The sequence below is a fragment of the Bufo bufo genome, chromosome 9, assembly GCF_905171765.1.
Source record: "Bufo bufo chromosome 9, aBufBuf1.1, whole genome shotgun sequence".
Classification (NCBI taxonomy): domain Eukaryota; kingdom Metazoa; phylum Chordata; class Amphibia; order Anura; family Bufonidae; genus Bufo; species Bufo bufo.
The window spans coordinates 204162981-204187914 of NC_053397.1; the positions used below are offsets into that span (position 1 = coordinate 204162981).

The following is a 24934-nucleotide window of genomic DNA, read 5'->3' on the forward strand; positions in this document are numbered from 1 at the left end:
GTTAAATAGATAGTTAGATGGATAGATAGATAGATAGATAGATAATAGATAGAAGATAGATAGATAGATAGATAGATAGATAGATAGATAGATAGATAGATAGATAGATAGATAGATATGAGGTGGATAAAAGAATAGATAAAAAAGCTGAAAAATGGCAGCACCAGAACAAAGAGCAAATCAGAAAAAATAGAGGTGCAAGCCTAACGGGACTAGAGTATTGCCCAAAAGGTAAAAATGCAAACAGGCTGCACACTCAAGTAAATAGAAAAATAAATTTATTCATCCATGTGGATGTCCTGTTTGCAGCCTGTTTGCATTTTTAGATAGATAGATAGATAGATAGATAGATAGATAGATAGATAGATAGATAGATAGATAGATAGATAGATAAATAAAAAAAATGTTTTAAATAGATTAAACTACCTTATATAAATTATAAAATGGTAGATATTCTATAGTTAATAAAACCAAATTTCAATTTGAATTGTAAATCAGTCAGTGATTCAGAATTTCATGGAACCCAAAAAGTGAAAGTTTAAAACTGTATTAAATTAAAAAAAAAGAATAATTCCTGGAAATGAATTTACTGTTCAGTCTAGAAGCTTCTCCAATAATTAGTTCATTTGCTTCATTAGTTTTTTTCTGTCTGCAGTAAAGACTGTTTTCCAACGTGGCCGCCGCGTTATCACTTGGTTTTGTTTGCTGGGATGTTACACATTTATCTGTGGATTTTGAACACAAAACAAAAGCTAATTGAAGCAATCGTCTCGTGGATGCGGATTCCAGCAATCTCCTGTCCTTGACCCCCATCGCCGAGCACGTTCCACATCCTGGCAGACTCGGATAGAAGAACTGGTAAGGAAGAAAGAAAAACATTTAGCTTGGGTTTTCAGTTGTAATTAGTCAAGGAGATGTATGTCTCAAGACGTGAACGTCCGTCGTCTACAAGGAGACAACAAAAAACATGTGCGCCGTACTTCCATAGAGAATTGTTGAGTAGGCGGCAATAGTGTTCCATGTTACTGGAAAATTCTGAAAATGTATGTCTTACTCTAAAACACTGCAACATACAGTTTCAAGAAAAAGTATGTGAACCCTTAGGAATTATATAGATTTCTGCACAAATTGGTCATAAAATGTGATCTGATCTTCATCTAAGTCACAACAATAGACAATCACAGACTGCTTAAACTAATAACACACAAAGAATTAAATGTTACCATGTTTTTATTGAACAAACCATGTAAACATTCACAGTGCAGGTGGAAAAAGTATGTGAACCCTTGGATTTAATAACTGGTTGAACCTCCTTTGGCAGCAATAACTTCAACCAAACGTTTCCTGTAGTTGCAGATCAGACGTGCACAACGGTCAGGAGTAATTCTTGACCATTCCTCTTTACAGAACTGTTTCAGTTCAGCAATATTCTTGGGATGTCTGGTGTAAATCTCTTTCTTGAGGTCATGCCACAGCATCTCAATCGGGTTGAGGTCAGGACTGGGCCACTCCAGAAGGCATATTTTCTTCTGTTTAAGCCATTCTGTTGTTGATTTACTTCTATGCTTTGGGTCGTGGTCCTGTTGCAACACCCATCCTCTGTTGAGCTTCAGCTGGTGGACAGATGACCTTAAGTTCTCCTGCAAAATGTCTTGATAAACTTGGGAATTAATTTTTCCTTCGATGATAGCAATCCGTCCAGGCCCTGACGCAGCAAAGCAGCCCCAAACCATAATGCCCCCACCACCATACTTCACAGTTGGGATGAGGTTTTGATGTTGTTGTGCTGTGCCTCTTTTTCTCCACACATAGTGTTGTGTGTTTCTTCCAAACAACTCAACTATGGTTTCATCTGTCCACAGAATATTTTGCCAGTACTGCTGTGGAACATCCAGGTGCTCTTGTGCAAACTGTAAATGTGCAGCAATGTTTTTTTTTGGACAGCAGTGGCTTCCTCTGTGGTATCCTCCCATGAAATCCATTCTTGTTTAGTCTTTTACGTATCGTAGATTCGCTAACAGTGATGTTAGCATATGCCAGAGACTTTTGTAAGTCTTTAGCTGACACTCTAGGATTCTTCTTCACCTCATTGAGCAGTCTGCGCTGTGCTCTTGCAGTCATCTTTACAGGACGGCCACTCCTAGGGAGAGTAGCAGCAGTGCTGAACTTTCTCCATTTATAGACAATTTGTCTTACCATTGACTGATGAACACCAAGGCTTTTTGAGATACTTTTATAACCCTTTCCAGCTTTATGCAAGTCAACAATTCTTAAATGTAGGTCATCTGAGAGCACTTTTGTGCGAGGCAACATTGACATCAGGCAATGCTTCTTGTGAAAAGCAAACCCAAAACTGGTGTGTATTTTTTATAGGGCAGGGCAACTGTAACCAACACCTCCAATCTCATCTAATTGATTGGACTCCAGTTGGCTGACGCCTCACTCCAATTAGCTCTTTGAGATGTCATTAGTCTAGGGGTTCACATACTTTTTCCACCTGCACTGTGAATGTTTACATGGTGTGTTCAGTAAAAACATGGTAACATTTAATTCTTTGTGTGTTATTAGTTTAAGCAGACTGTGATTGTCTATTGTTGTGACTTAGATGAAGATCAGATCACATTTTATGACCAATTTGTGCAGAAATCCATATCATTCCAAAGGGTTCACATACTTTTTCTTACATATATCACCCAAGGAATTTCCCCAAAGGTTTTGTGAACATATAGAGATGTCATTACATATCTTCTTAAGGCCTCATGCACACGACCATATCCATTTTGCTGTCCATAAGTCGCGGATCTGCAAAACATGGATCCCAGCAAAGTGCATGCCACCATTTTTTTCAACTCCTCTAGAAATGTCCTATCCTTGTCCGCAAAATGGACTTTTTTGCTGGGCCACGGAATGGACATACGGATGCAGCCGGCACACAGTGTGCTGTCCACACCTTTCTGGTTCCATTGAAATTAATGGGCCCGTGTTGGATTCACAAAAAATGCAGATCGGATGCGGACAGAAACTATGGTCGTGTGCTTGAGGCCTAAAGCGGATGTCTCATGATGACCACTCTTGCCTATATGACCTGTTAGTGGATGTAGACTGCAGAAATGAGGGGGGATCCTCTGGTCAGGACCCCTTGCTTACGAGCCAGAATGGGGAGCTACACTGAAAAGGGACTCAGGCCTGGATCCTGACCATGCCGGATTTGTAGGTGGTACTATGGCATCCTGTCTTCCAGCACATTTACCCAACAGTGTGCACATAATTGTCTACAGTCTCAAATTTGCATGTACTATCTCTAATTTTTAAAGACAGTCCAATGAATTTGGGTTGTCCTGAGCCAAAAATGGGCTGGGCTTATGTAAGCTGATGTTTGGGGTGTTCCCTAATTTACCAACTGCAATGTCGGTAAGTGTGAGTGTGGTCTACCAGTGCAGCGGGCCACAGGTTGGTGCATAGAGGAAGATAGGTGGATATGCTGGTGGTAGAAATTCTCACCGTTCACAGTGGCCCTTTCAGAGAGGAGGACCCAAACTTAGTTGGCCCCATTCCCTATACTACTAGGTGGCAAGAACTTGAGCAATTGGCCCAAGGATAATGAAAAGGGGGAAACAAACACCAGGATCTTCTCTCCTGGTTGGCAAACCCAACTCCATATTGAAGAACCAATTTTGATCTTTATTATGAGTCCCCCTTATTTTCTGCATGCTGTGATAGCTATAATGTGGCCGTGTTGGGAGCAACCCTGCTTTTTCCCCCCAGACGAATTAAGAAGGTGCCTATGGTGTGGGATTTCTTCTTCACTTGTACCCTCAGCTACCATCAGAGGGAGGCTGGCCGGATAATGTGAAACAAATGTCTCTGCATTTTTTGAATAATAGTTTTCCTTGAGAAATCTTTTTACGTGTGGGATACCCAGCTGTGGGGCAGAGCACATGTTCCAGGAAGCAGAAATGCAAAGAATTTAGGAAGAGGACTAAATGACCAAGGAGGAATGAAGAGAGACCATGATGAAATATTGGAGCCCTATGGAGCCTGGACGCGTTTCATGCCTTGTGCAGTCTGAAGCAGTGTGGACGAGGTATATAAACACATCATATGTTTTGACAGAGAGCTAGGGTGAAGCAGGGTGTCAGGGTAAAGCAGAGGGTAATAAAATCACTTTAGATTTATTTCTTTAAATTGGAAACTTCATGCTTACACCTGACTAAATCATCAAGCTGAAATCCAAGCCAGACTCCCACAGAAAATGCATGTAACCCTATCCCATCTTTGTTTAACATGGACCAATCAAACCGGCCTAATGAATTCTGCAGATGTTCTCCGAACTCCTCGTTTGGCCACAGCAATTCTATAGGGCTTAAGCCGACTGTCTTCTAAGTACCCATCTCACTCCATCGGAAGTTGTCCAGGCCTGAGACCGGGATTCTTTTGCTCCGTGTCTCTATAAAAATGTCCCTGTTAATAAGACTTGGAGAAATGTCTTCTATCCTTAAAGGAGCAGGGACACCACAACCTTCCCTAGCGTATCATGCAGAGGGAATGCTGCAATTATTTACATTGTAGTTTTCCTATACATTAGCAATTCTCTAACATACTTCTGGGATCGGAATATTCCCTATTCAAGACTGGCCCTGAAATCTAGCGCATGAGCTGTCGGCGCAGTTTGCACAGGAGTTTAGGGACAGGCTTTGGAGCACTGGTGATGCTTGGCCCTGTAAATCACTGGGAGAGAAGGAGTGGCTAAAGCAGAAAAGAGGAGATGAGATGGTGCTCCAAGGGTCCAGACCCGCCCCTCGGTGCTCCAAACACCTCACTAGCTTAATAATAGTAGGAATTTCTCAATAAAGACGCATTGGATTGCTGCAAGACAGGGGTCCTTTCACTCAGTGTTATTAACCTAGCAGGTTGAATGCCTGGTTTACTAGGGCAGATCATGTTGACAGATTCTCTTTAACAAAAGTTCCCTAGCCTGCATTGCATGCTGAAAGATTCATACTTACCTGCTCCCTGCTGCTTCAATCCTATGCGCTGTCTCCTGTTCCTCTATCTTCTGGTCCCCAGCTTGTTTTCTTCCTGGCTGGGTATGGTCCTAAGTACCAGTCCAGGTTGGAGAAAGTAATTGGCTGCAACCGCACCCATGGCCATGTCCATGCCCCAGCCAGAAGAACACAAGCTGGTGACCGGAACAAGGAGGAACAGGAACCACTGCATCGAACTGGGGCAGCAGGGAAGGGGTAAGTATGAATCTTTCAGGAGATCATTCCTGCAAAACCTTTTAAGGGATTACCCCATGAAGGACATTTATCACCTAGCCATAGTATAAGGGATAAATATCTGATTGCTGGGCCTCTCTAAACCGGGGGTCCTAAAAGACCCATTCATCTTGCTTCAGAAATGCATTAGGCGGAGCTTGAATAGAGCATTTGTCATGCATTCACCCATCCACTCCATTCAATGTCTATGGGGCCAACAGAAAAAGCCAAGAACTGTATTCAGTCGTTTAACTTAGTTCTCTATGCATTGTGGGTCAATTGTCCTTTGACACCCCCTTCTCCTTTCTATGGTATACCAATTAGTGCCCAAATGTATAGAGCCTATATAAAAATGCAGACATAGCACTGACCAATCAATAAAACTGGGAAAAAAGCTGCAACCTGGGTATTTGCCTCCCCATAGGTTGTAGTACCAAGTGTGGGGATTGTGGGTGCAAGCCTCTGGTGACCAGGACATCAGGGTGATCAGGGGTGGTGTCATGGTCTTACCTTCTTGCTGTTCTCCTTCGTTTGACATGTGCTGGCGGCCATCTTGGTTTCTGGGTTTCTTGTAGCCTTCCACCCTGCGGCTCCTCCTTCCCACTGGGAGGAGCTGGATGCCTAGCTCATATATATAGGAGGTCTGTGGCTTCAGTTCCTTGCTTGGTCCTCTTGTGTTCACATGCTTCTAAGACTGCTGCTGCTTCTGGTTCCTGATCCTGGCTTCGTCTGACTACCCTGCTGGTTCCTGATCCTGGCTTCGTCTGACTACCCTGCTGGTTCCTGATCCTGGCTTCGTCTGACTACCCTTCTGGTTCCTGACCTCTGGCTTCGCAAAGACTCTGCTCGGTTTCACCATCCGTTTGGACTTTTGCTTTACAGCTTTATTTTCAATAAAGCCTTCTTATTTTCACTTATCTCTTGTTGTACGTCTGGTTCATGGTTCCGTGACATTAGGACCAAGCCATGAATTCTGACGGTACAGGGCCATCCTCGCTACCCACGCTGGTTGCCAGACTTGATCAGCAGGATCACCTGTTGGGTCGGTTCGCTGTGGCATTGCAAACCCTGCTTGAACGCACGGCTCATTTCGCTCCCGTTGCCGATGGGTCGGTTGTCGCTCCTGGGCTCGCTCCTACTGCCGCTCCGGTTGTTGCGCCAGAGTCTACCCCGACACCTGTTGTTGCGCCTGCGGTGTTTCGGGGTATGACCGGTTCTGCCCCTCTTCCACAGCGCTTTGGGGGAGAGCCAACTCAGTGCCGAGGTTTCCTTAACCAGGTGGGCATTTATTTCGAGTTGCTGCCACATGCCTTTCCCACTGAGAGATCAAAGGTGGGCTTCTTGATCTCGCTGCTCTCGGACAAGGCCTTGGCCTGGGCCAGCCCTTTATGGGAGAACAACAATCCGGTGGTTGCCGAGTTTTCCGGTTTTGTTGCTTCTCTTCGGAAGGTATTCGATGTGCCGGCTCGTGCTGCCTCTGCTGCGAAGCTCCTTATGTCCATCAGACAGGGTTCACGATCCGTAGCTGAATACGCCATTGAGTTTCGTACCCTGGCAGCAGAGGTGGGCTGGAATAATGAGGCTCTGGTCGCTGCTTTCTCTCATGGTCTCTCGGATGCCTTGAAGGATGAGGTTGCAGCTAAGGACCTACCAGTTGAGCTCGAGTCTCTTATTTCTTTCCTGATTTTGATTGACACCAGACTCAGGGAGAGACCTTCCTTTAAGGAGAACCTGCGGAGGTCTTCTAACAGATTGGTGCCTACGTTTGCTGTCCCACCCGTGCCTCCCTCTCCTCCCACGCCTCCTGGGGATGACTTGTCTGGGGGTGAACCCATGCAGCTGGGGTTTGCTCGCCTGTCCGAGGGGGAGAGGGCACTCCGGAGACGCGAGGGCCGATGCATGTACTGTGGTCTCGGTGGGCATTTTCGGTTGGCATGTCCGAACCGTCCGGGAGAACGCTCGTACCTGAGATCCTGTCGGGGGCAGATCTTGGGTGGAGTCTCCTCGTCCCCGGTTTTCCGTGTTGACAAACCACTGATCACTGTTGTCCTCTCCTGGGTCGGGGGCTCGGTGACGACCCAGGCGTTGGTGGACTCTGGTGCTGGTGGTTTGTTCATTGATAGTGTGTTCGCTGCCGCCAATTCCATTCCTCTGCAGGCTCGAGGTTCCCCACTGGCTCTTGAGGCGATAGACGGCAGACCCCTTCTGCCGCCACACGTGACTCATGAGACCCTTCCAGTGGGGATAGCCATTGGTGCCGTTCACAGAGAGTCGGTCTGCCTCCAGGTTATTTCGTCTCCACACTACTCGGTGGTCTTGGGGTACCCCTGGCTCCAGAAGCATAATCCGACTTTCGATTGGAGATCGGTCGAGATCCTCTCGTGGTCACCGCAGTGTGGGGCTAGTTGCATCCATGGGTCTGTCAAGTTGCTGTGTACTTCCTCGGACTCTCTGTTGCCTCCTGAATACGAGGAGTACCGGGATGTATTCGATAAGGTGCGCGCGGTTGCCCTACCTCCGCACCGCCCATACGATTGTGCCATAGAGTTACAATCTGGTGCCGTTCCTCCTCGTGGCAAAGTCTATCCACTGTCGGTAGCGGAGAATGAGGCCATGGAGGAGTACGTGAGGGAGGCGCTTTCACGCGGACACATTCGCAAATCTTCGTCCCCGGCAGGGGCTGGATTTTTCTTTGTGAAAAAGAAGGGCGGTGAGTTGAGGCCTTGCATCGATTACAGGGGTCTCAATCGCATCACGATCTAGAACGCTTACCCGATACCCTTGATTTCCGAGCTGTTCGATCGCCTTAAAGGGGCCACGGTCTTTACCAAACTCGACCTGAGGGCGGCATATAACCTGGTAAGGATCAAGGCGGGCGATGAGTGGAAGACCGCGTTTAACACCAGGACCGGTCATTACGAATCCTTGGTTATGCCCTTTGGGTTGTGCAATGCGCCCGCAGTCTTTCAGGAATTCATCAACGATGTTTTCCGTGACCTGTTGCAGCAGTGTGTGGTGGTCTATTTGGATGACATCTTGGTATATTCTGAATCCATGGAGGCCCACATTCTGGATGTCAGACGAGTGTTGCAACGGTTACGAGAGAACAAGCTGTTCGGTAAGCTTGAGAAATGCGAATTTCACCGATCCCAGGTAACCTTCTTAGGTTACATCATTTCCGCTGAGGGGTTCTCCATGGATCCTGAGAAGGTTTCGGCTGTCTTACAGTGGCCCCAGCCCAGTGGTCTTCGTTCCCTGCAGCGCTTTTTGGGCTTCGCCAATTATTATCGGAAGTTCATCAGGGACTTTTCCATGCTGGCCAAGCCTCTCACGGATCTGACCAGGAACGGCAGTAATTCCCAGGTCTGGCCGCTCGAGGCCATCCGAGCTTTTGAGGCCCTAAAGTCCGCCTTTGTGTCGGCTCCGATTCTGTCGCATCCCAACCCTGGGTTGCCCTTTGTCCTCGAGGTGGACGCGTCTGAGACGGGAGTAGGCGCCCTTCTGTCTCAGCGTAGAACACCAGAGGGTCCTCTGCTTCCTTGTGGGTTTTACTCCCGGAAACTGTCTTCCGCGGAGTGCAACTATCAGATTGGTGACAGGGAGTTATTGGCCATCGTGCAGGCCCTTAAAGAATGGAGGCACTTGCTCGAGGGTTCGGTGGTTCCGGTTCTCATCCTGACGGACCACAAGAATCTGACCTACCTTTCTGAGGCCAAGAGATTGACACCACGTCAGGCCAGATGGGCTCTGTTCTTGTCACGTTTTAATTACGTGGTCTCCTACCTACCCGGTTCCAAGAACATCAGGGCGCATGCCTTATCACGGCAGTACTCCGAGCTGTCCAGGGAGGAGTCGATTCCGACTTCGGTCATACCTCCGAATCAGATCCTGGCCGCCATTCGCACCAGCCTGACCTCTCCCCTGGGTGAGCAGATTTTGGCGGCTCAATCTGGTGCTCCCTCTGGAGACCCAACGGCAGATGTTTTGTGCCTGAGGAGTTGCGCACTCGGTTGTTGCGAACCTACCATAACTCCAAGACCGCGGGGCATCCTGGAAAGAATCAGCTGTCCTGGGCTGTTTCACGTCTGTTCTGGTGGCCTTCCCTACGTTCCGACATCGCCGCATATGTAGCGGCATGCTCCGTTTGTGCCCAGAGTAAGTCCCCTCGGCACCTTCCGTTGGGCCTTCTGCAACCCATAGCCACCGGGGAGCGCCCATGGTCACACCTGGGGATGGATTTCATTGTGGACCTCCCTGCATCCCGAGGCCATACGGTCATTCTCATGATTGTGGATCGGTTTTCCAAAATGTGCCACTGTGTTCCTCTCAAGAAGTTACCCTCTGCACAAGAGTTGGCCACGATTTTTGCCAGGGAGGTCTTCCGGTTGCACGGTTTGCCCAAGGAGATTGTGTCGGATCGGGGGAGTCAGTTTGTGTCCAGGTTCTGGCGCGCCTTTTGCTCCCAGTTGGGGATTCATCTCTCCTTCTCCTCGGCCTACCACCCTCAGTCCAATGGGGCCGCAGAACGATCCAATCAGGCCTTGGAGCAATTCCTTCGTTGCTATGTCTCCGATCACCAAGACAATTGGGTTGACCTCCTGCCTTGGGCTGAGTTTGCCAGGAACACGGCGGTGAACTCTTCCTCTGGGACGTCTCCCTTCATGGCCAATTATGGGTTCCAACCTGCCGTGTTACCGGAGGTATTCTCTCCCCAGGATATTCCGGCTGTGGAGGATCACCTTTCCGTCCTACGTGCTTCTTGGGTACAGATCCAGAAGTCCCTTGAGGTCTCTGTGCAGCGCCAGAGACTCCAGGCTGATCGCAGACGAGCGCCTGCTCCTTCCTACCAGGTCGGAGACCGTGTATGGTTGTCCACCCGCAACCTCAACCTTCGAGTGCCCACTCCCAAGCTGGCGCCTCGCTTTGTTGGTCCCTTCCGAGTGCTTCGCAGGGTAAACCCGGTAGCCTATGCCCTTGCGCTTCCTCCTGGCATGCGGATCTCCAACGTGTTTCATGTCTCCCTGTTGAAGCCACTGGTGTGTAATCGTTTCACTTCCTCGGTTCCTCGGCCTCGTCCGGTCCAAGTGGGCAATCGTGAGGAATATGAGGTGAGCAATATCCTGGACTCGCGCCTGGTCCGCGGTCGGTTGCAGTTTTTTGGTCCATTGGCGTGGTTATGGTCCAGAGGAGCGTTCCTGGGTTCCCTCCGCAGATGTCCATGCTCCTGCCTTGCTCCAAGCCTTCCACGCACGCTTCCCTCAGAAACCGTTTTGTGCTCCGCGGAAGAGGGGCCCTTGAGGGGGAGGTACTGTCATGGTCTTACCTTCTTGCTGTTCTCCTTCGTTTGACATGTGCTGGCGGCCATCTTGGTTTCTGGGTTTCTTGTAGCCTTCCACCCTGCGGCTCCTCCTTCCCACTGGGAGGAGCTGGATGCCTAGCTCATATATTTAGGAGGTCTGTGGCTTCAGTTCCTTGCTTGGTCCTCTTGTGTTCACATGCTTCTAAGACTGCTGCTGCTTCTGGTTCCTGATCCTGGCTTCGTCTGACTACCCTGCTGGTTCCTGATCCTGGCTTCGTCTGACTACCCTGCTGGTTCCTGATCCTGGCTTCGTCTGACTACCCTTCTGGTTCCTGACCTATGGCTTCGCAAAGACTCTGCTCGGTTTCACCATCCGTTTGGACTTTTGCTTTACAGCTTTATTTTCAATAAAGCCTTCTTATTTTCACTTATCTCTTGTTGTACGTCTGGTTCATGGTTCCGTGACAGGTGGGCTGGCCAGAGACCATACATGGAAAATTCAAGGCGAGCAGATGCGAGAAGGCAACCCTAACCCACTTCATGGCCAGGTACATAATGATCTCATGCTCTCAGCATTAAGTATTGCTGTGAGCATTAGGTATTTGTGCACCTGGCCAACGGCCACAGGAGTCCTACTGAGCTCCACCATCCACAGGCTGCATTGTAATATTTGGTTCTGCTGGGGTAGTATTTTGTGCTGCACTATAGTATTGCAGGCCCTGCCTACATGTGTTTCCCCATCTTCTGTCAATTTGGACCCATCTACAACATGGGGCCACTTCTAGTTTTTTTCCAGGGCCACTTTAAGTTCCCAGTCCGCCCCTGAGGGTGAGTGGCACAACCTCCAATAATGACAGATCATGCACACACCTCAAATACAGTACCTGCTATTGACATCCCCCTTTACAATGACATAGCATATATACATAATCATGGGGCAGCACTGTGGCCTTGCAAGGCTGGGGTTCTAGCTTTGAATTCAACCAAGGACAACATCTGCATGGAGTTTGTATGTTCTCCCTGTGTTTGTGTGGTTTTCCTCCAGGTTCTCAGGTTTCCTCCCACACGCCAAAGGCATACTGATAGGGACCTTAGATTGTGAGCCCCATTGGGGGCACGTTGATGCTAATGACTGTGAGCAGAAGAGCTGACCATTTTTAGTGGCCAATCTAGAGCCAAGTGCAATATTTTTCATCTGCGTTCTGTAGCCTGCATTTTACAATTTTTCCTTTTACATAATGAAAAGTCTGAATATTTTCTTTATAGGCATCCAAGTTTGTAATAGAGATACTGCCTGGAACAATCTATGGGTGCAATCCGGACAAAAGTGTTGGTTACTATTGCAGGGAATTTTCCGGGCAAAGAATGTACTTTTGCAAGGGACCATATTTACTTTTTGCAGAAAGAAAGCCAAGCATAAACTGTTTATAATGACAGAGGCTGCAGAGAAGCCCCTATTACGTGATATAAGCTCCTCGATGCCAAATTTGTTTGGCACCATAGGCAGGAGTCAGGTTTGGGTTGTTACTCTAACAAGCAAATAAACAAATGGAACGTCTGTCTGTTTTGGCGGCTCTGGCCCAGTTCTACAGCACATGGTGTCACCACGTTCAGAAAGCGATTCCCAGTTAACCTGGCCACAGCAGAAGATAAACTGCTGGGGAGATGTGTGGTGGGGAGCGTGCAATGTTTAACACTGAATCCCACGTTTTCTTCTTATCAAAATGTAATTGCATCCCGGCCGCTCTGTTTTCCTTCTTCCAGTGTGTAAACTTTTGCATCAGTGCTAAACTGAAAGCCAAATATTTTTTTTTTTTCATCGCTCTTCTCATCTCGTCCAGCAGGGAAAGTATTCCCTGCATAATTGGCGATGTTGGCAACTGTTCCTCCCTCCTGTGTGACAGGCCGGGGCGGTTTAATGTGGAACACATATATTATTATTCCGCATTATCTACGCCTCTCAGGGTCTTGACAAATTCTAAGGAAACATTGCAGGTGGTCAGACAACTGGGCCCAGCAGTTGGTGGCCAGCGGTGGAGAAGACAGACACTCACACAGCGGTATTATGTGAGTTGATGGCTTTACTGGGATTGATGCGCTCATGTGTATGGGGAAACATTTCGGAAACATTTCGGTCACATTTCTATCCCCATGTGTCAGCGACTGGGAGAATTTATGTTATGTTTAGTTGTTTTTTTTTAAGCATACAAAGTTCCACTTTTGAAATTGTCAGGCAATTTTGAGGAATGCAAGTAAATGATTACTTTTTTTTTTTCATGGGGGTCCCTACAGGAACTTGAGAAGGTGACCCAATGCTAATATTAGTAATATTGGCCCAAAAGGTACACATCATATGGCCTTAAATATTTTAGCAATTTCTTACATTTAAATCTATTTCCAGGAAAGTTTGGTTTAAAAATCATATGATAGGTTGTTTCATCTCAAGAAGGGGTTGTTATTCCGCTTTTCTAGATTCCTGATCAACATATCCACCTTTTTTTTAGAGAGACAGTTACCCCCAGTGGCGTCGCCAGGCAGTGGCGTCTCTAGCTTTCAAATTTTGGGGGGGCACACTGGGGGCCAGGAAAAAAGTAGGGGGGGCAGCTATAACAATGATACATTTACACAAGTACGCTTAGAAATGCTGCAATACTTTACCCAATACCTAAAACCGCAACAGGGAAGAAAAGTCCAGCTGTCTGTGGATGACACTTTTATAGAGAGGGGGATCTGTGGATGACACTGCTATGGGGGGGATCTGTGGATGCCACATACCGTATATAGCATCTTATGCTATATGTGTCATCCACAGATCCACCTCATGACAGTGTCATCCCCAGATCTCCCTCCTATAACAGTGTCATCCACAGATCTCCCTCCTATAACAGTGACATCCACAGATCTCCCTCCCTATAATAGTGTCATCCACAGATCGGCCTCCCTATAACAGTGTCATCCACAGATCTCCCTCCCCGCATCTCACAGGAGTGTACATATATAAAATAAACATATTTCACATGAACACTTACAGTTACTTGGCTTGGCCCTTGGGGATCTCGGACACCACTTCAACACTTTGGCCGGGGGCTCGGCGGAGCTGATGTTGTGTTTTATCCTAATGAGAAAGATTTCATAATAAGGATTTGGAGAAGGGGCAGAGGGATAGCAGAGCAGGGAGAGGCTGGTGCTGCTACTAGGGGGTCATACCATGGGGGAGTAATAAAACCCACCATAATGCCCCCCAGTAGAAATAATTCTCCTTATAATGTGCAAAACATACCCCCTTATGCCCCCAGTTGAGCTAATGTCCCCCATAATGTGCCAGTATAAAATACCCCTATATAGTGCCCCAGTAAATGCCTCCATAGTGCTCCTCTCCCCCCTTCCTGCTAGTGCCCCCCATAATGTACCAGTATAAAATGCCCCATATATCGTGCCCCAGTAGATGCCCTCAGTGTCCCCCATAATTTGCAAGTATAAAATACCCCTTCTTAGTGCCCCCCGTAGATGACTCCATAGTACTCCTGTCTCCCCTTCTCCATAGTACCCACCATAATGTGTCCCAGTATAAAATGCTACTGTACAGAGCCCCCCATATAAAACACCCCTTCTTTGTGGCCTCAGTAGATGCCCCTATAGTGCCCACCAATAATGTGCCAGTAATAAGTGCCCTCAATAACGTGCCACTGCCAGTAACAAGAGCCCCCCAATGTGCCAGTAATAAGCCCCCATCATGTGCCAGTAACAAGAGCCCCCATCACGTGCCAGTAATAAGCCCCCCATCACGTGCCAGTAATAAGCCCCCATCACGTGCCAGTAATAAGCCCCCCAATGTGCCAGTAATAAGCCCCCCATCACGTGCCAGTAATAAGCCCCCCCATTACGTGCTAGTAATAAGCCCCCTATTACGTGCCAGTATTAAGCCCCCCATTACCTGCCAGTATTAAGCCCCCCCATCATGTGCCAGTATTAAGCCCCCCCATGTTTCAGTATTAAGCCCCCTCATCATGTGCCAGTATTAAGTCCCCCCCATCATGTGCCAGTATTAAGTCCCCCCATCATCATGTGCCAGTATTAAGTCCCCCCCATCATCATGTGCCAGTATTAAGTCCACCCCATCATCATGTGCCAGTATTAAGTCCCCCCCATCATGTGCCAATATTAAGTCCCCCATCATCATGTGCCAGTATTAAGTCCCCCCCATCATCATGTGCCAGTATTAAGTCCCCCCATCATGTGCCAATATTAAGTCCCCCCATCATGTGCCAGTATTAAGTCCCCCCATCATCATGTGCCAGTATTAAGTGTCCCCCCCATCATCATGTGCCAGTATTAAGTCCCCCCCCATTGTAATAATCCCCCCATTGTAATAAGCCCCCCCCCCATTGTAATAAGCCCCCCAATGTGCCAGTAACACTATTGTAAAAAACAAACAAAAAAAAACAAACACTTATACTTACCTCAGTGTCAGCGATGCGATGCAGACTCTTCCTGTGTCCCGCGCTGTAAGGCTCAGGCGGCGCGATGACGTCATCGCCCCGCCTGCGCCGGCCTTTGATAGGCTGCCGGCCTAGTGCCTGCAGCCTATCAGAGGAAGGGGAAGGGACACGCCTCTCCCTCCCCTGCACCTCCACTGGCACAGGCAGATTACTAAGGAGATGAGCGCAATGGAAGCGCTCATCTCCCTGTGCCCAGCGGCGGCGGCTCACTTGGGGGGGGAAGGGGGGGGTCATTTTAGTTGGGGGGGGGCACAGCATGATGTAGGGGGGGCCGTGGCCCCCTCTGGCCCCCCCCTGGCGACGCCACTGTCGCCAGGGGGGGGCCAGAGGGGGCCACGGCCCCCCCTACATCATGCTGTGTCCCCCCATGTGTGCCCCCCCAACTAAAATGACCCCCCCCTTCCCCCCCCAAGTGAGACTTCCATTGCACTCATCTCCTTAGTAATCTGCCTGTGCCAGCGGAGGTGCAGGGGAGGGAGAGGCGTATCCCTTCCCCTTCCTCTGATAGGCTGCAGGCACTAGGCCGGCAGCCTATCAGAGGCCGGCGCAGGCAGGGCGATGACGTCATCGCGCCGCCTGAGCCTTACAGCGCGGGACACAGGAAGAGTCTGCATCGCATCGCTGACACTGAGGTAAGTATAAGTGTTTTGGTTTTTTTGGTTTGTTTTTTACAATAGTGTTACTGGCACATTGGGGGGACTTATTACAATGGGGGGGCTTATTACAATGGGGGGGCTTATTACAATGGGGGGATTATTACAATGGGGGGGATTATTACAATGGGGGGGACTTAATACTGGCACATGATGATGGGGGGACACTTAATACTGGCACATGATGGGGGGGACTTAATACTGGCACATGATGGGGGGACTTAATACTGGCACATGATGATGGGGGACTTAATATTGGCACATGATGGGGGGACTTAATACTGGCACATGATGATGGGGGGGACTTAATACTGGCACATGATGGGGTGGACTTAATACTGGCACATGATGATGGGGGGGACTTAATACTGGCACATGATGATGGGGGGACTTAATACTGGCACAAGATGGGGGGACTTAATACTGGCACATGATGAGGGGGCTTAATACTGGAACATGGGGGGGCTTAATACTGGCACATGATGGGGGGGCTTAATACTGGCAGGTAATGGGGGGCTTAATACTGGCACGTAATGGGGGGCTTATTACTAGCACGTAATGGGGGGCTTATTACTGGCACGTGATGGGGGGCTTATTACTGGCACATTGGGGGGCTTATTACTGGCACGTGATGGGGGGCTTATTACTGGCACGTGATGGGGGGCTTATTACTGGCACGTGATGGGGGGCTTATTACTGGCACGTGATGGGGGCTCTTGTTACTGGCACGTGATGGGGGCTTATTACTGGCACATTGGGGGGCTCTTGTTACTGGCAGTGGCACATTATTGAGGGCACTTATTACTGGCACATTATTGGTGGGCACTATAGGGGCATCTACTGAGGCCACAAAGAAAGGGTTTTTTATATGGGGGCTCTGTACAGTAGCATTTTATACTGGGTCACATTATGGTGGGTACTATGGAGAAGGGGAGACAGGAGTACTATGGAGTCATCTACGGGGGGCACTAAGAAGGGGTATTTTATACTTGCAAATTATGGGGGACACTGAGGGCATCTACTGGGGCACGATATATGGGGCATTTTATACTGGTACATTATGGGGGGCACTAGCAGGAAGGGGGCAGAGGAGCACTATGGAGGCATTTACTGGGGCACTATATAGGGGTATTTTATACTGGCACATTATGGGGGACATTAGCTCAACTGGGGGCATAAGGGGGTATGTTTTGCACATTATAAGGAGAATTATTTCTACTGGGGGGCATTATGGTGGGTTTTATTACTGCCCCATGGTATGACCCCCTAGTAGCAGCACCAGTCTCTCTCTGCTCTACTATCCCTCTGCCCCTTCTCCAAATCCTTATTATGAAATCTTTCTCATTAGGATAAAACACAACATCAGCTCCGCCGAGCCCCCGGCCAAAGTGTTGAAGTGGTGTCCGAGATCCCCAAGGGCCAAGCCAAGTAACTGTAAGTGTTCATGTGAAATATGTTTATTTTATATATGTACACTCCTGTGAGAGGCGGGGAGGGAGATCTGTGGATGACACTGTTATAGGGAGGGAGATCTGTGGATGACACTTATAGGAGGGAGATCTGTGGATGACACTGTTATAGGAGGGAGATCTGGGGATGACACTGTCATGAGGTGGATCTGTGGATGACAGATATAGCATAAGATGCTATATACTGTATGTGGCATCCACAGATCCCCCCCATAGCAGTGTCATCCACAGATCCCCCTCTCTATAAAAGTGTCATCCACAGACAGCTGGACTTTTCTTCCCTGTTGCGGTTTTAGGTATTGGGTAAAGTATTTCAGCATTTCTAAGCGTACTTGTGTAAATGTATCATTGTTATAGCTGCCCCGCCCCCCTACTTTTGTCCTGGACAACAATAGGACATGTTCTATAATTTGCTGCACAGCCGCAGGGATGCAGACGGCACACGGATGACATAGCCTCATTTTTTGCAGCCCTATAGAAATGAATGGGTCCGCCTGCGATCTGCAAAAAATACATGTGTATTTTTTACAATACCGTTTTTTTATTGCTTATTTTTTTACCAGACCTCATTCGCAACATAAAAACCTAGCCCCAACTGTAACAAGTGTCGTGTCCACCAAAAGTACCGTAAGAAAGTTATTTTACCCAAAAATGGCCAATCATGGAGTGGATGAAATTAAAAATCTCAGTTGTTATTGTTAACTTCACCATGTGAACACAGCCTAATACAGCAACCCACTATACTACAAAGTCAATGAAAATACATCTATGACATAGTGTCTATACATATGTCACCACTGAAGAATCGGAAGGCTTTGAACTCCCTGTATTTACTGTAACAATATGGTTTCTACATTGTAGCAGACAGGCCGGGCTTGAGGCTGACTGGCACAAACCACTCATCGGTCTGTTGTTCAAGGCCCGTCCACAGCTCCTGCGCGGTGTGGGGTTTGTCCCCCAAACAGATACGTTTTAAAACTGCCTGCTGTCGTTTACCCCTGGCTGTGCTGAAGTTGGTGGTGAAGGTGTTACGCTGAGCGGATAAGGAGCTGGTAGAGGATGAGGAAGCGGAGTAGGAGGAGGAAGCAACAGGAGGCAAACTGAAGCGCCCTGCAATCTGCGGTGGTGGAAGGACATGCGCCAAACTGCTATCCGCCTCAGGCCCAGCCGCCACTGCATTTACCCAGTGTGCTGTTATGGAGATATAACGGCCCTGATCGTGCTTACTGGTCCACGTATCCGTAGTCAGGTGCACCTTGCCACAGATGGCATTGCGCAGGGCACACCTGATTTTGTCCCCTACTTGGTTGTGAAGGGAAGGGATGGCTCGCCTTGAAAAGTAGTGGCGGCTAGGCACGACGTACTGTGGGACAGCCACCGCAATAAGGCCTTTAAAACTATCCGTCTCCACCAGACGGAATGACAGCATTTCAAAGGCAAGTAATTTAGAAATGCTGGCCTTCAGGGCTAGGGATCGCGGGTGGGTAGGGGGGTACTTCCTCTTCCTCTCCAGCGTTTGGGATATGGAGAGCTGAACGCTTCCGTGGGACATTGTGGAGATGCTTGGTGACCCAGGTGTTGGTGTTGCTGGCAGATCCTCTTTGTTTGTGGGGTGCCAGGTGGCACTGTCACTCCAGAGGAGAATGAACAGGCCGCGACTGCAGCAGAAGAGAAAGCAGGAGGAGCCAGAGACCTTTCTTGGTTTTTGAGGTGTCTACTCCACTGCAGCTCGTGCTTTGCACTTAAATGCCTGGTCATGCAGGTTGTGCTCAGGTTGAGAACGTTTATGCCTCGCTTCAGGCTCTGATTGCACAGCGTGCAAACCACTCGTGTCTTGTCGTCAGCACATTGTCTGAAGAAATGCCACGCCAGGGAACTCCTTGGAGCTGGCTTTAGTGTGCTCGGTCCCTTGCTGCGGTGGGCAGTAGGAGGCGTACTGTCTAGACGACGGCCGCTCCGCTTTTGCACCCTGCTCCCTCTTCTGCTGTGCTGGTGGCTCTGTGCGACCACCACCTCCGAACTACATCGGTCACTCGCATGACCTTGATTCCATGTGGGGTTGAGGACCTCATCGTCCTCCACATCATCTTCCACCCAGTCTTCACCCCTGACTTCCTTGTCGGTCTGCATGCTTTCGAAAGTCCCAGCAGTTGGCACCTGTGTTTCGTCATCATCCGAGACGTGCAGCGATGGTCCTCCCATGTACTCATCTTGAAAAATAAGTGGTTGGGCATCGGTGAACTCAATCTCTTCCACTTCTGGGGCAGGGCTAGGTGGATGGCCCTGGGAAACCCTGCTAACAGAGTCATCAAAAAGCAGAAGAGACTGCTGCATGACTTGGGGCTCAGACTGCTTGGCTGATTTGCAAGGGGGTGAGGTGAAAGACTGATGGACATCGGCTGCAGGTGCCAACTGTGGTCTTTCAGCAGGAGACTGGGTGGGAGACAATGTGAAGGAACTGGATCCATTGTCAGCAACCCAATCTACTATCGCCTGTACTTGTTCAGGCCTCACCATTCGTAGAGCAGCATTAGGCCCGACCAAATACCGCTGCAGGTTTTGTCGCCTACTCGCACCTGAGAAAGGGGTTTCACTTGTGCGTGTAGCTGGCACGGATCGACCACATCCTCTCCCTGCAACAGGAGCTCCACCAGCAGCACCACGACCTGGGCCACGTTCCTTATTTGACGCTCTCCTCATATTTTTTGAATTTAGGATCTTGCCCTAAATGGGTGTTTAATTAATAGTAAAAAAGAACAACAGTATGTAAAGGGTGTATCTCACACGGCCTGAACCAGACTAGACCTCAATTAAAGATTTCTTTGCACAAAATGGCTGTATTTCAAATGGCTGTATTTCAAATGGCTGAATCAAACCCCTGTATGTGTAGGGGGGATCACACACGCCCTGAATCAGTGAAGGCCTGAAATAAATATATCTTTGCACAAAAAGACTGTATTTCAAATGGCTAAGTTTCAAATGCCTAATTCAAACCCGTGTATGTAGAGGGAGTATCTCAGAGGGCCTGAACCTCTGTAGGCCTGAAGTAAATATATCTTTGCACAAAATAGCTGTATTTCAAATGGCTGTATTTCAAATGCTTGATTCAAACCCCTGTATGTAGGGGGGTATCTCACACGGTTTGAACCTGTGTAGGCCTGAAGTAAATATATCTTTGCACAAAAAGGCTGTATTTCAAATGACTGTATTTCAAATGCCTAATTCAAACCCCTGTATGTAGAGGCAGTATCTCAGAGGGCCTGAACCTCTGTAGGCCTGAAGTAAATATATCTTTGCACAAAATGGCTGTATTTCAAATGCCTGATTCAAACCCCTGATCTACTGTAAATCCAATTGAGAACCTTTGGGGATGGATGGCAAGGGAAGTTTACAAAAATGGACAACAGTTCCAGACAGTAGATGGCCTTCGTGCGGCCGTCTTCACCACTTGGAGAAATGTTCCCACTCACCTCATGGAAACGCTTTCATCAAGCATGGCGAAACGAATTTTAGGAGTGATCAACAATAACGGCGGAGCTACTCATTACTGAGTTCATGTTTGGAAGTTGGATTTCTGTTTTGGGGGGCTTTCGTTTTTTTTGGAGGTGTGGTCCTAAACTTTTGTTCATCTGAAAAACAGCCTGTTTCAGTTTATTCGTTGTTTTCATTAAATTGAATGCTCAAAAAATGTTTTGTCTCACTGCCATTTCTTCTTGTTGCATGTTGAAGCTCTACTTGGAACCTTGTTAAGATCCAGACATGCTAAATATGATATTTAGTGGTCTTAAACTTTTGATCAGGACTGTATAAGTGTTTTTTGTTTTTTTTTATATGTGTACAATACTGGTGGCTATAAATATATAATGTAATCAATTGTCATCAGGCTCCATCATTCAGCAATATTGTTGGGCTCGAATATTCGAATTGCGAGACTTTGAGAATTCGCAAATATTTTGAATATAGTAATATATATTCGTAATTTCGAATATTCTAGATTTTTTTTTCATCAGTAACCTCCCTTCTTGCTTGTGGGCCAATGAGAAGGCTGTAATGTCTTTGTCTGACATTAGCAACATCCCTAGCAACCAATAGGAAAGTTGCCTACCCCTTACTATATAAGAACCTCCCCAGCAGCCCATGTATGCAGTATTTTGCAGATCTGAGTGAGACAGCAGTGTCATTGCTGTGCTCTCTGCTTTCCTGTGTCATTACATTAGATAGATAGATAGCTTATATATATAATACAGATAGTTAGTGGGAGATAGTCAGTGTAGGTTATATCCTGATATAGTGTAGCAGACATAGTGCTGCGATGTCACAAAAATACTTAGTGCACCAATCAGTAATAAGTAGTCAGACCTGCTAAAATGTGAAGTTGCACATATTGCGCCAAAATATTCGCATCATTGGTGCCGATTTCGCAAATCGCGAATATATTGGAGCGCTCTATCTGCATATAAAGCCATTGTAATGTTCTGCCGTGCCGACCATTTTCTCCAGTCTCAGGAAACTTCTAGCAGCTTGAAAAATGTAGCTATAGTGACCCATGCCTGTATTTTGCGCGTATTACGTGAATATTACATTGCCGATTTTTCGCAATCAAGAAAATTATTTTGAATTCGCAAATTCTCGAATATATGATGAATATTCTACCAAATATTCGCGAAATATCGCGAATTCGAATATTGCCCCTGCCGCTCATCACTATTCAGCAACAAAAAAAAACATAAAATTGAGACATGTATATTATACATGTACCAGCACATGAGGTTTACCTCAAGTGCACGCCTATAACAATAAAATAGCCCTTATAAGATGTGTTTTGTTTTATGGTCACGGAGAACATGATTCAATGTCATTCATTTTAGTAATATCTCTAATACAGTAGAAGGTCTACGTACGATGGTACATATGTGAAAATGTATGGAACATTCAATAGTCTTCATGACTATTGCTGGAAATCCATTATGGATCAAGGGCATTTGCAATAGTGCAATGAGTCATGGACCTGTCAACCTGTTTGAAAGACTATAGTCAAGTTATGACACACTCATAGCTTTTGTCTAATCATATGACTGTCCTTGAAAGGTAAACCCTTGGCTAACAAAAAAATGTCACACAATTTTTATATGTTAAATGGCATATGCATAGTATATACACTATGTCAGGATTTAAAGGGTTATCCCACAATACACATTTATGATATTAGTAGATTGCTCTGCATCTGGCATCTTTTCATGGGACGACAGTGTAAATTTACTGTGCCCTCAAAACAACTCAACACACGGCCATTAATGTCCAAACCGCTGGCAACAAAAGTGAGTACACACCTCACATTTATGTAAATATTTTATTATAGCTTTTCATCGGACAACACTGAAGATGTGACACTTTGACTAACTTAGGTTATTCATACTGCAATCTGCGACTTTTACCACTAAAATAGGGGGCGTAGAGTGGGCAGTGAAAAAGGCAGGTCTGCAGGCCCGTCTCATTTATCATTTTCTACTCCTGTTTTAGGTGTAGAAAATGATCTAAATCTACGCCAGCAAGGGAGCTTACGTAGAATTAGCAAAGTGTAAAGTCCGCCTAAGTTATGTAGAGGCCGGCAGATAAACCACCAGCGCAGAAGGGGCGAAGATCGGCGTCTAAATCGAAATGTCACCCTATGTGTCTGATCTCAAACTTTGTATGAATTATTGGCACATACAGTCATCTCCCCTGCCTCCTAGAAGACCACCAGTTTGAGAAGCACCCCCACCCCCCTTTATAACCATTTTCTGTTCTGTACCCAATTTTCCTTCCATTATACTCTATGGAAGCTTTCTTCTTTCTATCTGAGGAAGGACCACTTTTTTGAGAAAATATTTCAGTGGGAATCTCTTTGAGAAGACCACGTACATGTTCTGTGAATTGTCTGAATACAGGTCCCTTCTGCACCGCATCTCCAGAACCAAGCAAGAGCTGAATACTTACAATGCTGATTCCATTAGACACTTTTTCTTTGAAAGGACTACCCCCATTTCTGGGCATATTTAAGTGGTTGGCTCAGAGGTTTGTGTTGTTTGTGTCATTTTCTAAGCTATGCTGAATTTATAGATAGACAACTGAACAATGAAGGACAAGGGCAGGATAATAATTGATGCTTTAGGTGTTGACAAAGGCTTTTGAGACTACCATAAACTGAAAGGAAAGCAAACATGGGAATCCATGACCAAATCAAGTCTGATCTTCTACTTGAGGCATGAATGACCAGAGTTAAGCTTTATCTTCTATTAGAGACATTATATCTCAGCTTATGGAATGAATGAATGAATGAATGAATGAATGAATGGAAAGGAGGAAGAGAGAGAAATCATGAAGATACCTTAGAAGATCTAAATCTACAACCAGAAGACCAACCTCCAGGAGAAACCTTTGAGAAACAGGATCTCAAAATTACTTTAACGCAACAACTGGAACAATGGAAAGCCCTGGAAGAAAATACTATGACTGCAAATCCATAACACATGCTGGATTTAGATGGCCTGACCGAGCAGTCATTTTCAAGAAAGGACCATTCCTTCCTTATAATTGCCTGCTCATCAGCTAAGATGAAGAGCTGCATCTACATGCAGCAATTACCTCCACTGTATAGGGACAAGCAATGGCTACTGACATCGGTTGTCTTCGTAGAGGTCCATTATTTCTAGACAGCAGAATGCTTTTCACAAAGGATCAATCATGTTTTACAAAAACATGTCTTTGTTCCCAAACGGTTGTTTAGCCAGAAAATGCTTTTAAAAAATGCTCACCAATCCACCACCACTCCTTTTCCGATGCTTCCAGGATCCCTAGTCTCTAGACTACTTCCTCATCCTCCTCAACACACAGGAAACTACTGCTTAGCCAAATACTGTCAAAGGTTAGTCACCCCTGTGGCCAGTGATCTGCTGAGTGGTCATATTCTGTTTGTCAAGAAGGACCAGGATGTACAGACCAGCAGGTACCTGGGAAGTATCTAAAGGAGGGCAGCAGGTAGGTCAGTCAGCTGAGTATCACTTTTTTTTCCTTCTTTTTATGCCATTCTTACCTTGGTTGGGTTCCAGTCCAAACAAGAGCAGTATCTGCAAGCATTTTTTTTTTTTTTTTGTTCTCCCCATATTTGTGTTGATTTTCTCTAGTCTCTCCTCCTGTCCATAAACATACTGGTAGAATAATTGTCCTTCTATGAAACTAAACATACTGTGTGTTTCTGAAATAAGTAAACCCCATTGGGGACAGAGAATAATGTAAGTGGTAACAATTTTGGTAAAGTGCTGCAAAATATCTTGGTGGCAAGTGGAAATTAATAACTTAAAAAAAAATATAATATTGTCCCATGAACAGTCACTGTCAGGGCCGTCTTTAATATCGATTGGACCCTGGGCAAGAATTTACTTGGGCTCCTGGATCCCGCCTTCCCACACCCTAGCATGCAATCACGCCCTCCACCACAACACATACACACAAAAAAATCCACACACCTCGTAGAGTAGTAAACTTCCTAGTGCCCCCCATAATGTACCAGTAAAAAATGCCCCATATATAGTGCCCCAGTAGATGCCCTCAGTGTCCCCCATAATGTTCAAGTATAAAATACCCCTTCTTAGTGCCCCCCATTGATGAGCCCAACTGGGCCCGGTGCAGCTGCCCCTTTTGCCCCGTGTTAAATACAGCCCTGGTCACTGTTTCCGAAGCCAAATTTTAGCTTCTGTGCCTGGTGCAGCAAAGCAGG

The 24934-nt window shown here is 46.9% G+C and overlaps 1 long non-coding RNA gene across 1 annotated transcript; it reads right to left on the reverse strand.

Moving 5' to 3' along the window:
• Positions 1-531: 531 nt before the first annotated feature.
• On the reverse strand, positions 532-24925 carry LOC120979542. Its single transcript, XR_005774317.1, has 2 exons — positions 24886-24925; positions 532-855 (listed from the first exon to the last, which is right to left on the reverse strand). It is a non-coding gene; the product is annotated as an uncharacterized LOC120979542 (long non-coding RNA).
• Between the last annotated feature and the right edge of the window lie 9 nt (positions 24926-24934).